Raw genomic sequence first — 13,828 nt, 5'->3', positions numbered from 1 at the left:
AGCTCTGCGGAGAATGAAGCAATATGATTGATAAGGGAGAATGCAGAAGCAAATGCACAAGAAGGGTTGCACCGAAGTGGACTTTGAAGAGATGAACGAACCGTGCGGGAGCATAATCAGGACGACAACCAGGAAGGGACAGGTGTGCACCACTTGAGAGAGGGATTACCAACTTACTAAAAGGTGAAGTGAGCACTTGAACTATATTTCCCCCCTGAGCTACCTGTGCGAATTGACTAGTAGTTGGGATGGTAAACAGAATTAAGCCAGCACAGGACAGCAAGAGTGCACTTTAACAGGGCCATCAACTTCTGTGGAGAATGATGTTTGCTGTTTCTTTCGCCTCCTTAAAGATTAGAATTTCAATCATTCTTCCTTCTCGATACTCTCTTGATTTTGAAAACTTGAAAGTGCACAAGCAACCCTTGAGCAACCTACTCAAAATAATCCACGCCACGTGTTATTCCGTTAAATGGAGACGCGTGGTTACTCCTTTTCTGTGGCAGCGCGCGCGCTTTTTTCCTTACGCGCCCTCTCTCTTTGCGTGAAACTCTCTCACTCTCACCCGTCTTCACGCATCACAAAGAGAGAGCGAGCTTTTATGCTGTCTCGAAGACAGCTCGTTGTGAAGCTTGCTTGGATGGCCTGAGGTGGTTCTGAGTGAAACGTTTTGCTTTTTAAAATCTTTTTATTTTTTTAAAACTTTTAAATTATTATTTATTATTTTATGTGAGCAATTCTCACGCAATTCTAGATATGGATTTTATTTGGCTTTTGATAAAGTGCGAGTTTCAAGATACGATCACGTAATGTTACTGATAAATTGCAGTTTTTTCTATTTTTACGACGGTTCTAATTTCTGAAATTATTTTTTTATAAAGTTCAGAAAATGTGTCGCATGTGATCTTTAGGGGTAAGTGAATTTTCACGATTTCGCAAACAGCGTGAAATTCCAAATTTTCCGTGAATTCGCGTGAAATTCAAGGAATTTAGGAAATCAGTACATAAAAATAATAAATTTAGCAAATATTTTATCCACAATCTAACATTGTGTAAATTTGATGAATTATGCGAAAAATATACATTTTCATGATTTTTTTTGTAAACATTGTATTTTGTTTATTATTCCGTTTTAAATTGTGATGGCACATTTAGGATTTTTTACATTATGAGTTTTGTAAACAAAGATTATAAAAATATAAATTTTCATGAAAAATATAAATTTTCATGAAAAAAATTAGTACAATCAGTTGTAAACATTGTATTTGGTTTATTTTCCCGTTTTAAATTGTGATGGCACATTTAGGATTTTTTACATTAAGGAAAATACACTCCGGGAATTTGTTAAGGCTTTATTGATAACATGCATTTTTTCACAGAAGCATGTTACTATTAAAATGTATTAGGCATTATTGAATACTTAAAAAAAATACTTTTTACCTAAAATAAAAAAAAAATGCTTCAAATAATCTTTTAATTTTCGAGGACAAAAACAGTATTTTTTCAAAATACTTTGAAATGTTTAGTAAAAGTGCAAATAACTGAATACTAATTTTCCCACATTTATTATTACATTTAGCACAATTGGGTTCGTTTCAAATCATTTGAATATTAGTGGAATTTCCATTTACAGTTTGGCAAAGAGTTCCACCATTTTTTGTGAAAACTCATTTTTGCTATAAACGAATGATCATGTTTAATGTGCTAGGTAAATTTCATGTAGTAACTATTAGACTAAAATTTTATTATACATTTCCCTTCAAAATGCCTATACATGATGATTACGGTGCACTTTATCAAAAAAAGGTGTACAGTGAGGTGAGCAGTCATTTTCGATTGCAATCGATTTCTGAATGTTGTTGGACAAAACTTTTGATTGTTTTCAGAAATCAATTTTTATCTTTTTTTTATTTGAAAATACTTTTTTTTTTTGAATTCCACCTTAATGGATAAAAAGTCAACAAAATTTGAAATTTCTTTTCCTTGAACATATTTTTTTTTAGAAAAGCTTCACAACTTTGCCGAAGACTCCAAATCGAGCATAAAGTCAATTTTCAAGAAATAGATTTTTGTATATTTACATGCACTTTTGAATGACCAGCCCGCAAAATTCTATGGAGCTTTGTACCGAAAAACTAATAAAGCAAAATGGCATGGTGCAGCGACCTCAAATTTAAATCATTAAATTTGTCCATTTTTCGAACCTCACCACAGTTCTGACCATGCGCGCTTACGCAAGCATAAATAATTTTACCCGTCGACTCGCGTTGCGCGACAAATAATTAAGCTTATGTACAGGTGTGGATCATGAGTCATCCTCACCTGAAAAGCCCTTTATTAAATTTCGCCAATTGTTAGGCAATCAAAATGGTTAAGCTTTCAATTATGAATGTGCGATGTTATTACACAGGGGAAATTGAGGGTGTGGCTTAACCAAATTCATTGACATGTTTGTTCAATGGAGAATTTGACCTTCTCATTATAGACCAACATTTTTGAGAATGTTTTAGGAACATAATTTTGATATTCCAATAACATAATTTAAAGTTTCACGACAATGGTTCGAACCCATGACTTCCGATTTTGAGGTGTACTTACTACACCATACGGAAAGTCATGAAGAATTGCAGAGGTCTGCATAATTTAATTCATGAGGTTCATCGATGCTTCTCATCGAAACGGACCACTTTTAGTAGAACAAAATTAAGTAGAGTTTTCGGGGACTGACTATAAAAACCCCAAAATTCTTGAGGAGGGCAATCAGTTCCAGTCAATTAGTTCCAGTTAGTTCCAGTTAGTTCCAGTTAGTTCCAGTCAGTTCCAGCCAGTTCAAGCCCAGTCCAGTTCCAGATCCTGAAGAAGCCCCAGACCAGCCGGACCCGCCAGCAGCCACCAGTAGCAGAGGCCCCAGTCCAGCCGGACTTAGCGGTGGAGGCCGCAGTCCGCCGGGACTTAGCCGCTGTGAAGAGTCCGCCGGGACTTAGCCGCCGTCAAGAGTCCACCTGGGACTTAGAAGTTCGGGTCTGGCATGGCTCGGCGAAGAGGTCTGGAGGACAAGTCTGGCTTCAACGTAGAGAATTGGCTCGACGAAGGTCTTAATGAAATTAGCAACAAAAAGTTGAGTGATGTGATCGTGCGCGTAAAAGTTGAGAGTGTTACCGCAAAAATGTAATCTTTAAAAAGTGTAATATACAAATAAGTGAAGTTTACTGATCTGTTTTGACTCTACAAGTAAATATCACAAAAATCCTGAAAGCCTAAACCGCTCGGGCCGTTCAGGTGGTGACTAGCGGAAAGCAACGCTGTGTGTGTTTGGACACGCCATTATGATTGGACAAAATCGAGAGTTGAAAATGTGACTATGTGTGAAAATTAATGAACAAAATGATTTCGCGAAGTAACAAACAGTTAAAATAGTGTAAAAAAAAAACGTTAAATTGAAGAAAATGTTATGTGAGGAGTTCTAAGATGGAAGCAAATGTGCAGCAGTACGAGATGGAACCAAAACGGGCTCGACCAATGGCAGAAGCATCGAAAATTTCGAAACCGGCCAACGATGGACAGCATTAGGGATTCAACAATGACGAGATCATCTGGACCAACTGGAGACGAAAATCAGCCACATCGGACACCCAAGAAGACGACCATGGAAATCTGGCAGTTTAGGGTGAGTAAACAAAAGTTATACCGAAATTTGATGTAAATAGTTAAAAACACGCTTAAAAGGGTGCACAGCAACCAAGGAAGTTGTTGTCTTCTTATGCCAAAATTGACAAACTTACGGACCCAATCCTGCACAAATCTGATTGTAAAAACAGGCAAATTTTGTTGTAAATCACTTAGTAGACAGTACTTTAGGGGATGAATAAAACATTATATCGATAGTTCCCGTAGTTTCGAAAATACTAAAATATCTGTAACAAAAATCTTGGTGCAAAAGCTCTTGTTGATGTGCACCGTTAAAGATGGCGACTTTGGAGATGAAGGATTTAATCCAGCTTATTCCAGAATTTAATGGGTCATTAGACTCACTGGAGCAATTTTTAATATTAATAGATTATTATGCTGATCAAATTCCTGAAGGCGAAGATCAGAGTAAATTTTTAAATATTGTTTTTATGAAACTAAAATTTAAAGCAGCAGCACGTATTAACCGAATTTATGCAAGCACTTGGGAAGAAACCAAGGCAAATTTAATAAGAGAGTTTGGTATCAAAACTACTTTTGGTAGTATAATTGAACAAATTGAAACTCTGAAACAAGGACGGGATGAATCATTTAAATCATATGCAGGAAGAGTTCTTGACATAAAATACGAAATCATAAAAATTGATCAAAGTTACAACGAAAATTCATTTACAGCTTTTAGCTTAAAAAGCCACTTTATAGTTGGAATTATAAATAATGAAATCAAAGAAATTGCCACGAATAACCGTCATATGAAGTTGGAAAATTTACTAGAATTTTTAGAAAATGAACGAATTGACAGAGAGTCTTTAAGAACTCTCGAACAAAGGTTACTTGCTAGTACTGAAAATTCAAACCTTAATTTTGACAGAAAATTTAGAAATTTCAGATACAATCAAAATACAAATTTTTATCAAAGAAATAATTATCAAGCTAACAAATTGTATGAATGTTATAAAACGAATACTGCAAAGAGCACTTTAAAACGAACTTATACAAATAGTCGACGCAATAAAAATCAAATTCCAAATAATTTTAAAATGCAATTTAACGAATACATTCCACCACATGAAACATTAAAAATCAATTTCAATAATGATTCAATATTTTATGCAAATATTGCTACCTTGGCAAGGCCAACAAAATTTCACAAATTTATAATTGACTCCGCATCATGTAACAATTTTGTAAGATGGGATGTGGTTAGTAATATGCGTTTAACTAACATTGATTTCAACGATAGAATTTCCATTAGAGGGGTTCATGGAATAGCAGAAGATACAGTAGGATCTGTAAATATGATTTTAATTATAGGAAATTCAAAATACGAGGAAAAGTTCTACATTTTGAAGCATTTTGCTGATGATGCAATTCTTGGAGCACATTTTCTAAAGAAATACACCTTATATATTAGTCAAAGTTTCGACAACATAGTTTTACGAACGCCTGACACAAATAATATGCAATATAATAATCATGAAATGACCAATTTATTTAGAATCAATGACATTGAAAATATAAACAAAGTAAATATAGCAGGTATTGAAGCAAATAGTTATGACAATTTTAATACAAATTATGATGAAAATAATAGAAATAATTATGATAATGACAATGGCTGCAATGGCAGAATCCAACCGTGCATTGAAGAGTATTATGACGATCAAATTGAAATTAATGATGATAACCAAGATTACTCAAAAGAGATGAATTTAGAAAACGATCGGGATTATGATGTGATTGAAAACATGAAGCATGAGAAACTTACAGGCAACGAAAGAATGAGAAAAATTTATGAATTGGTTAAAACAGACCACTTGAAAGGTAATATCAATCAAGAAATTAATAATATTTTGAATGATTTTAATGAAATATTTTATTTAGAGGGTGACGAGTTGACTTATACCAATTTAACCATGCACGATATAGAGACAACAACTGAAATTCCAATTAACAAAAGACAATATAGATTTCCTGAAGCCACCAAGAAACACGTAGAAGAACAAGTGGAAGAAATGCTAAAATTAGGGATAATACGCCCAAGTAAAAGTCCGTGGAATGCACCGGTATTATGCATCCCAAAGAAAGACTTAGACGCCGAAGGCAACAAACGCTACAGAATTGTAGTGGATTTTCGAGACCTAAATACAATTACTAAACCATTTGTGTATCCTATACCGCTTATTAGCGAAATTTTGGACAGTATTGGAGAAGCTCGATATTTCTCAACTATTGACTTGAAATCAGGATTTTATCAAATCCCAATCAACCCAAAGGATGCTGCGAAAACCGCTTTTTCAACATTTCTAGGACATTATGAATTTTTAAGAATGCCAATGGGACTGAAAAGTAGTCCATCAACATTTCAAAAAATTACATTCACACTTATTTATGAAATACAACCAGTTAATGCGTTTGTATATTTGGATGATATTATTGTATTCGGTAGAACTATCGAAGAACACAATGAAAATGTATATAAAGTTTTGAATGCATTACATGAACATAATTTAAAAGTTGAACCATCAAAATGTAAAATTTTACACAAAGAAGTCAGATATTTAGGTCATATTATTAGTGAAGAAGGGATTCGACCAACTAGTGAAAATATTGATACAATCAAAAACATGAAAAGGCCGCAGACGATTAAAAATGTGAGATCATTTTTGGGAACTGTTAATTTTTATGGAAAATTTATTCCAAACATTGCAGATAAACGTAAGCCACTTAATGCATTATTAAAGAAAAATGTGAAATTTATTTGGACAGAAGAATGTGAAAATGCTTTTGAAGAATTAAAGAACTATTTAATTTCAGAACCAGCTTTAGTTAGACCGAACTATAACGACAAATTTGTTTTGACAACTGATGCTAGCGATTATGCTATCGGAGCAGTTCTTACTAATGAGAAGTCAAATGATCACCCCATCGCTTACGCAAGTCGTGCGCTTATCGGGGCTGAAAGAAACTATTTTACTATTGAGAAGGAACTACTTGCTATTGTTTGGGCAGTAGACCACTTCAAACATTTTATTTATAACCAAGATTTTATCGTTTACACAGATCATAGGCCGTTGGTAGCTCTATGGCATTTGAAGGAAACTTCACCAACGTTGACAAAGCTTCGTTTGAAAATCCAAGGCATTGGATGTGAAATTCGTTACAAGCAAGGAAAGGAAAATGTGGTTGCAGATTTTCTCTCACGTTTAAATAATGATGAAGATCATGCAGATGATAAACAAGCATCAAAATTAGTAGCAATTACAACTCGTCAACAAGCAAAACAAAATAGACAAAATATTTCAGATAATCAAAACTCAACAAATACTCCAAACAGACAGAATTCATCTAGAAACAATACTAATTGGAAAAATAATATGAATGGACTTCAACAAATTGACATAAATTTAGATAATGACGATAATAGCAACGATAAAACATTTACCTACAAGGATTTCCAAGACACAGATATAGATTTTAACGTTTTAAAATTTTCTAAAAAGATTATACCATTTGAACAAGCCGAAGCTACATTTATGATATTAAACAGTGTTACGGTACACAAAGAATTGAGTAAATACATTGACCTTCCACATGGTATTAAGGATTACACCAAGGAAAATATATTTGTATTCCCGCAAAAGAAAATTTGGGGTTTAATTTTGAATGGAACATATCGTTCAGCAGTTAAGAATGAAGAATTTTTCGATGGTTTATTTAAAAGCTTTAATGATTACCCTGATTTTGCTAAAGATGCATCAGTTATACAAATTATTTCTCATAGAATATTTAAAACAGAGTTGGAACTAAACTTATTACGATTTTTTGCAATGAAACTTTCAAAGTCATTTACACTATATGCAACAGAAAATGAACGAATTTATGTAAAGCCAGAAGACAGAGATCAAGTGCTTAAAGAATTTCACGACGCACCGTTGGGTGGTCATGTCGGAGGTAAACGAATGATTAAAAGAATGAGTCCTCTATTTACATGGGAAAATATGCGAAGAGATGTTTTGAATTATGTAAAGCAATGTGATTCTTGTCAAAAGAATAAAATATGGCCAGCAAATAAGATGCCAATGAAAATTACAACAACATCGTATGAACCCTTTGATAAAATTTATATGGATGTGGTTATGTTACCAATTTCTAATAATGGAAACAATTGTGGACTTGTGATACAAGATGATTTAACAAGATTTTTGATTGTAGCTCCCATGGAAAACCAAGAAAGTGCAACAGTTGCTAGAACTTTTGTTGAAAACTTTGTTTGTAAATTTGGTGCTCCTAAAGAAGTTGTAACCGATCGAGGTACAAACTTTGTAAGCAAATTATTGCAACATACATGCAAAATATTACACATTGAAAAGATCGTTACAAGTGCATATCATCCTCAAGCTAATTTAGTAGAGAGATCAAATAGAGAGTTGAAAGTTTATTTACGAAATTTTATTGGCAAAGATCCACAATGTTGGGATGAATTAATACCATATTTTATGTTTGAATACAACACTACAGAAAATTCATCAACTGGATATTCTCCCTATGAACTTTTGTATGGAAGAAAAGCTACTATACCAAGCACAATTTATAAAATCAATGATTCAGATTTAAATTATGACGACTATATTTGTTCAATGAAAGATATATTCAAGGATGCTCATGAAACTGCTAGAAACAACTTAATATTGTCAAAAGAAAAAAGGAAGGAAATTTATGACAAAAAGACAAATGATTGGGTATCAATGTGGGGAGATAGAGTTTTGGTACAAATGGTACAAACAGGAATTGGTCAAAAGTTACAAAATAAATGGCGAGGCCCTTACGATATCGTTAAATTTAACAGCGATCAAACAACCACTATTAAAAATGGCAACAAATTTGAAGATGTACATAATAATAGACTTAGAAAATATAATGATTAACATAACACTAAATTATAGTTCAGAATATACCCGTATGAAAATATATTTGACATTTTTTTTAAACAATACATATTAAAAATACATTAAAATTAAATGCTCCAATACAAGATAAAATATTTTAAAATTACAATTACATTAAAATTAAATGGAATATAGATAAAATGACGATGAATGAAATGAATTACATAGTATCATATAAACAATTATTAACAAAAGACTGTATGAATCAAAATATATGTTATAAACACGGGATTATTTATGTATATTGAAAAAAAAAATTATATGAAAAAAAAATATATTGAATTTATATGATTGATGAATAAGTAAAAAGAACGATGATTATCAAGAGAATTTAATGAATCAAAATATGTGTTACAGAAACCGGATTTTTTAAAGATATATAGAAAAATAAACATGAAAAATATATGATTTATAGGTTGATGAACTAGTTGAAATAAATAAATAAGAAGAGATTATTATCAAAGAAATGCGCAAACAAGATAAATGTTTTGAATTGGGGATGAAAGATATTTTTATAAATGAGTGAATTGATGGGGTTTAATCAAGGAATAGATTCTGAAAAGTACGAGTACTGAGTTTAATTTTTTTCAGATGAAGCGATTATGATCAAATATAAACATAATAATGAAGCAGTGATGAAACACGTTAAAACAATTAAGAAGCTGTTGGGTTGCATTTTTTTTGGGAACATACTAAAATTGAGCTGAAATGGGTTAACAGGGTATAAAAAGAACAATGACGCATTTTTATCTGAGAAAAAAAATATATCATGACTAAACAATAATGAAATTGCAACGACAACTTAATGAAAAAAGTATGATTATTAAATGTTTCAAAAACAACATGTATGCAAGTAAGAGTGTGTGTGAGAATAATTGGACAAGGGAGGTGCACCCCAGAATGAATGTTGAGTGTAAATATGTGTTTTATAATTTACTTAACAAAGTATTAAGAATTTATTTTCAGAATGTTATATGCTTATACGAAGGATTTACAGGAAACCAATGGAAGACGATCAAGTAGACAACAAATTTCAACAAGGACGAATATGGAATTCAGCTCAAGGAAAGGTAAAATTTGTGAGTATATCGTGGGGAATCTAAAAAGATCGAAAAGGACGGTAAAAGTTCCGATCTAGGGATACATAAACTGATAAAGCAACACCAAAGGGATTAAAAAGTAGACAATTGTACTCTATGGGGAGAGCTTTCATGTCGAATTTAGCTTCAAAACAGTTGTAATCCATGGGGGGATTCAATATGTTAATAACATTTCAAAACATTTGCACTTTACGGGGATAGTCAAATGATAATTAAAGGGAATGGATAAATAATGCTTCAAGGGAAAATCAAGGGATAAAATAATGCTTCAAGGGAAAAACACCTTTAAACTGATAAAATTCAGAGGAAAAAAAAATCAGAACGATATCATTAGAATGTTAATTGAACCAACTAATTATCTTGCAAATTCAGCATTTTATTGCGAATTGCTCAAATAAACAAATTTATTAAATGGGTTTGACAAATTTGAAAACACAAAGTGACAGACAAGTTTCATAAAAAGTTAACAGAAAGGATATTCTAACATGCGCAGTATTGCAATGACAAGATGATAGGATGTATAGATCAATGAAAAACTTTATAGAGTAATTTTTTTATTCAAGTATAAAAATAATAGTCAATTAGAAATGATTTTTTTTAGTATTAAAAATAATAGAACTGATTTCATATAAAAATATCAACAAGATTTATAAGATTGTAAGTAAATTTGAATTTCAATTTTGCACAGAAATTAAATGATAGATTCCTGAAAATTATAAAATATTGTTCATGCGAAGAAAACAAGTAAGAAATTTTTGTGGGAGAAACAAAACTAAAAACTGAAGTAATATATGGCAGAGACGGGAGACGAAACACAAGGATGATCGACGCGTTCGTATGCTGAGAAGTTCTACGCGTTCGTATGCAGAAGTTTGTGATGGCAAGATGGTGAGTGGCAAAGTCAAGCGAGATGTTGGACAGGTAACGGTGTTGATGTTGTTGTAAAAGGTCATATCAATGAGGATCAAGTCGAATTAAAACGCAATTTTAGTAACGAGACATTCACGTAAAACAAATTACTAAATCGAAATGTGGAATTAAGCGAAGTAAAGATGATTGAAATGCGAAACATCAATTATGGAACAAAAATGCAAGTTGAGATCATACTGCACGTCTGAAACTATTGAAAAGGAGAAGATCATGATAAACAAATGATAACATCATCCGATGTCATTAATTTACAAAAGCTAAAGTTGCAAATTACACGAAAAGACAATTTTGGACAAACAACTTTTCCTAAACATTTGAAAAAAGAATTACATCAACCGATATCAATAATTTGAGAAAGCCAAAGATGCAAATCAACTGGAAAAGTCAATTTTGGACAAAAATACTGGATTTACGAACAATTCACAATACTCAGCAAGTGAGAAGTCAATGCACTCTCAAAATTGACCACAGTCAACTCACAGTTGAGTTATGAAGCATAATTCATGATGGAAACGACAATTGCACTAATCGACGAAATTCAACACCTTAGCCTCGAAAACTGACCAATTGACCAAGTCACTGTGGAATGAATAGCCTCACGATAAAGACGATTTTTAATGGAAGACGACAACGATAACAACCAGCCGATCAACACAGTTCTACAACAGATTTTGCTTACAGTGGGAAAAATGCAATGATTTTTTTTAGGAGAGATAATGAAAATTAATTTCAAATGCAAGTTTATTTAAATCAGTTTCAACGAAAATATTTTTACAAGCGAAGTTCGAAACTGCAATTCAAGTAATTTAACAGGACAGAAGATCAAAAGAGTAATGAAAATAATTTTACAGTAGAAAAATGAAAAGAGCAATTATAATTATAAAGCAATTTACGAGAAAGCACAAGAAGATCAAATTGTAAACCGCACGATCACTACACCCGACAATATTCTTTCCAGAGATGATCATTTCTTTCAGACGATCATCTAGCTGATAAGTGTGGGGGAGATTAACCGAACCAATTTTTTTTAAATCAGTTTTTTATAGCCAGCCATTTATATTTTTTATGATTTTTTGCAAAGTATTTTTTTCACAAATCAAATTATTAATTTTGGGAATATTCTTCCAACCTACAAATAACTTTCGATAGATGTTCTTAATGCTTTTCAAGAATACAAACATCTAGCTGGTAAGTGTGGGGGAATGCAGCGACCTCAAATTTAAATCATTAAATTTGTCCATTTTTCGAACCTCACCACAGTTCTGACCATGCGCGCTTACGCAAGCATAAATAATTTTACCCGTCGACTCGCGTTGCGCGACAAATAATTAAGCTTATGTACAGGTGTGGATCATGAGTCATCCTCACCTGAAAAGCCCTTTATTAAATTTCGCCAATTGTTAGGCAATCAAAATGGTTAAGCTTTCAATTATGAATGTGCGATGTTATTACACAGGGGAAATTGAGGGTGTGGCTTAACCAAATTCATTGACATGTTTGTTCAATGGAGAATTTGACCTTCTCATTATAGACCAACATTTTTGAGAATGTTTTAGGAACATAATTTTGATATTCCAATAACATAATTTAAAGTTTCACGACAATGGTTCGAACCCATGACTTCCGATTTTGAGGTGTACTTACTACACCATACGGAAAGTCATGAAGAATTGCAGAGGTCTGCATAATTTAATTCATGAGGTTCATCGATGCTTCTCATCGAAACGGACCACTTTTAGTAGAACAAAATTAAGTAGAGTTTTCGGGGACTGACTATAAAAACCCCAAAATTCTTGAGGAGGGCAATCAGTTCCAGTCAATTAGTTCCAGTTAGTTCCAGTTAGTTCCAGTTAGTTCCAGTCAGTTCCAGCCAGTTCAAGCCCAGTCCAGTTCCAGATCCTGAAGAAGCCCCAGACCAGCCGGACCCGCCAGCAGCCACCAGTAGCAGAGGCCCCAGTCCAGCCGGACTTAGCGGTGGAGGCCGCAGTCCGCCGGGACTTAGCCGCTGTGAAGAGTCCGCCGGGACTTAGCCGCCGTCAAGAGTCCACCTGGGACTTAGAAGTTCGGGTCTGGCATGGCTCGGCGAAGAGGTCTGGAGGACAAGTCTGGCTTCAACGTAGAGAATTGGCTCGACGAAGGTCTTAATGAAATTAGCAACAAAAAGTTGAGTGATGTGATCGTGCGCGTAAAAGTTGAGAGTGTTACCGCAAAAATGTAATCTTTAAAAAGTGTAATATACAAATAAGTGAAGTTTACTGATCTGTTTTGACTCTACAAGTAAATATCACAAAAATCCTGAAAGCCTAAACCGCTCGGGCCGTTCAATGGTATGGCAATTTTGACAAAAAAAAAAACAAAATTAAAAATCTCGAAAAAAATTGCGCAATTGTAGAGAATTACACAGTAAACCTGCAATTCGGGAGTTTTTTTTAAAGGTCCAATAAACAATGTTTTATTTTTAGGCTTTTTGATTGTTTTTTTTAGAAACCCCTAAGGCTGATTCAAAAACAATCAGAAAGCACAACATGAAAATTTTGTTTACCGGATCTTGAAAAGAAAAACTCCTGAATTTACTAATTATTCACTTCTGATAGATTGTTCATATGCACGTCCTTTAAATACTCATTATTGTAAAATCAATGAAAGTCAAAATAAAGTTTAACGTAAGGAACTTTGGTACCCAAAATGGTTCTACAGTCCTATATAAATGTAAAGATCAGTGGTCACCAAACTTGGGCCCGCTAAGGTCTTTTGTGCGGCCCGTGGGCTGATTGGGAACAACGATGCTTATATGCCGTTTATATAAGAAAAAATCCAACAATTCTTAATACCAGATTGGATTCTGTGGACCACCTTAAATCATTTTGCAAATTTTCAAATTGGGTACTAAAATGCCGTTTTACGGCGATATGATGTATACGCCATTGAGGTGATTTTGCTGTAGACACGATTTTCTGTTTTTGTTCATTTTTTCAATTTAAAATTACTAATTTAAGTTCTGCTCTGTAGAAACTGTTGAAAAGTACAATAAAAATGTGGCCCCTACAAAATTTCTTGATTTTTCCTATTCTCTACGATTTTAAACCACAAACATCATTTGGCCGAAAAAACAGCAATACAAAATCACTACTTTTCCTTCCCAGTGATGTATGTACATTGCTC

This window comes from Culex pipiens, chromosome 1 (assembly GCF_016801865.2).
Source record: "Culex pipiens pallens isolate TS chromosome 1, TS_CPP_V2, whole genome shotgun sequence".
Classification (NCBI taxonomy): Eukaryota; Metazoa; Arthropoda; class Insecta; order Diptera; family Culicidae; genus Culex; species Culex pipiens.
This window is presented reverse-complemented; position numbering follows the sequence as displayed.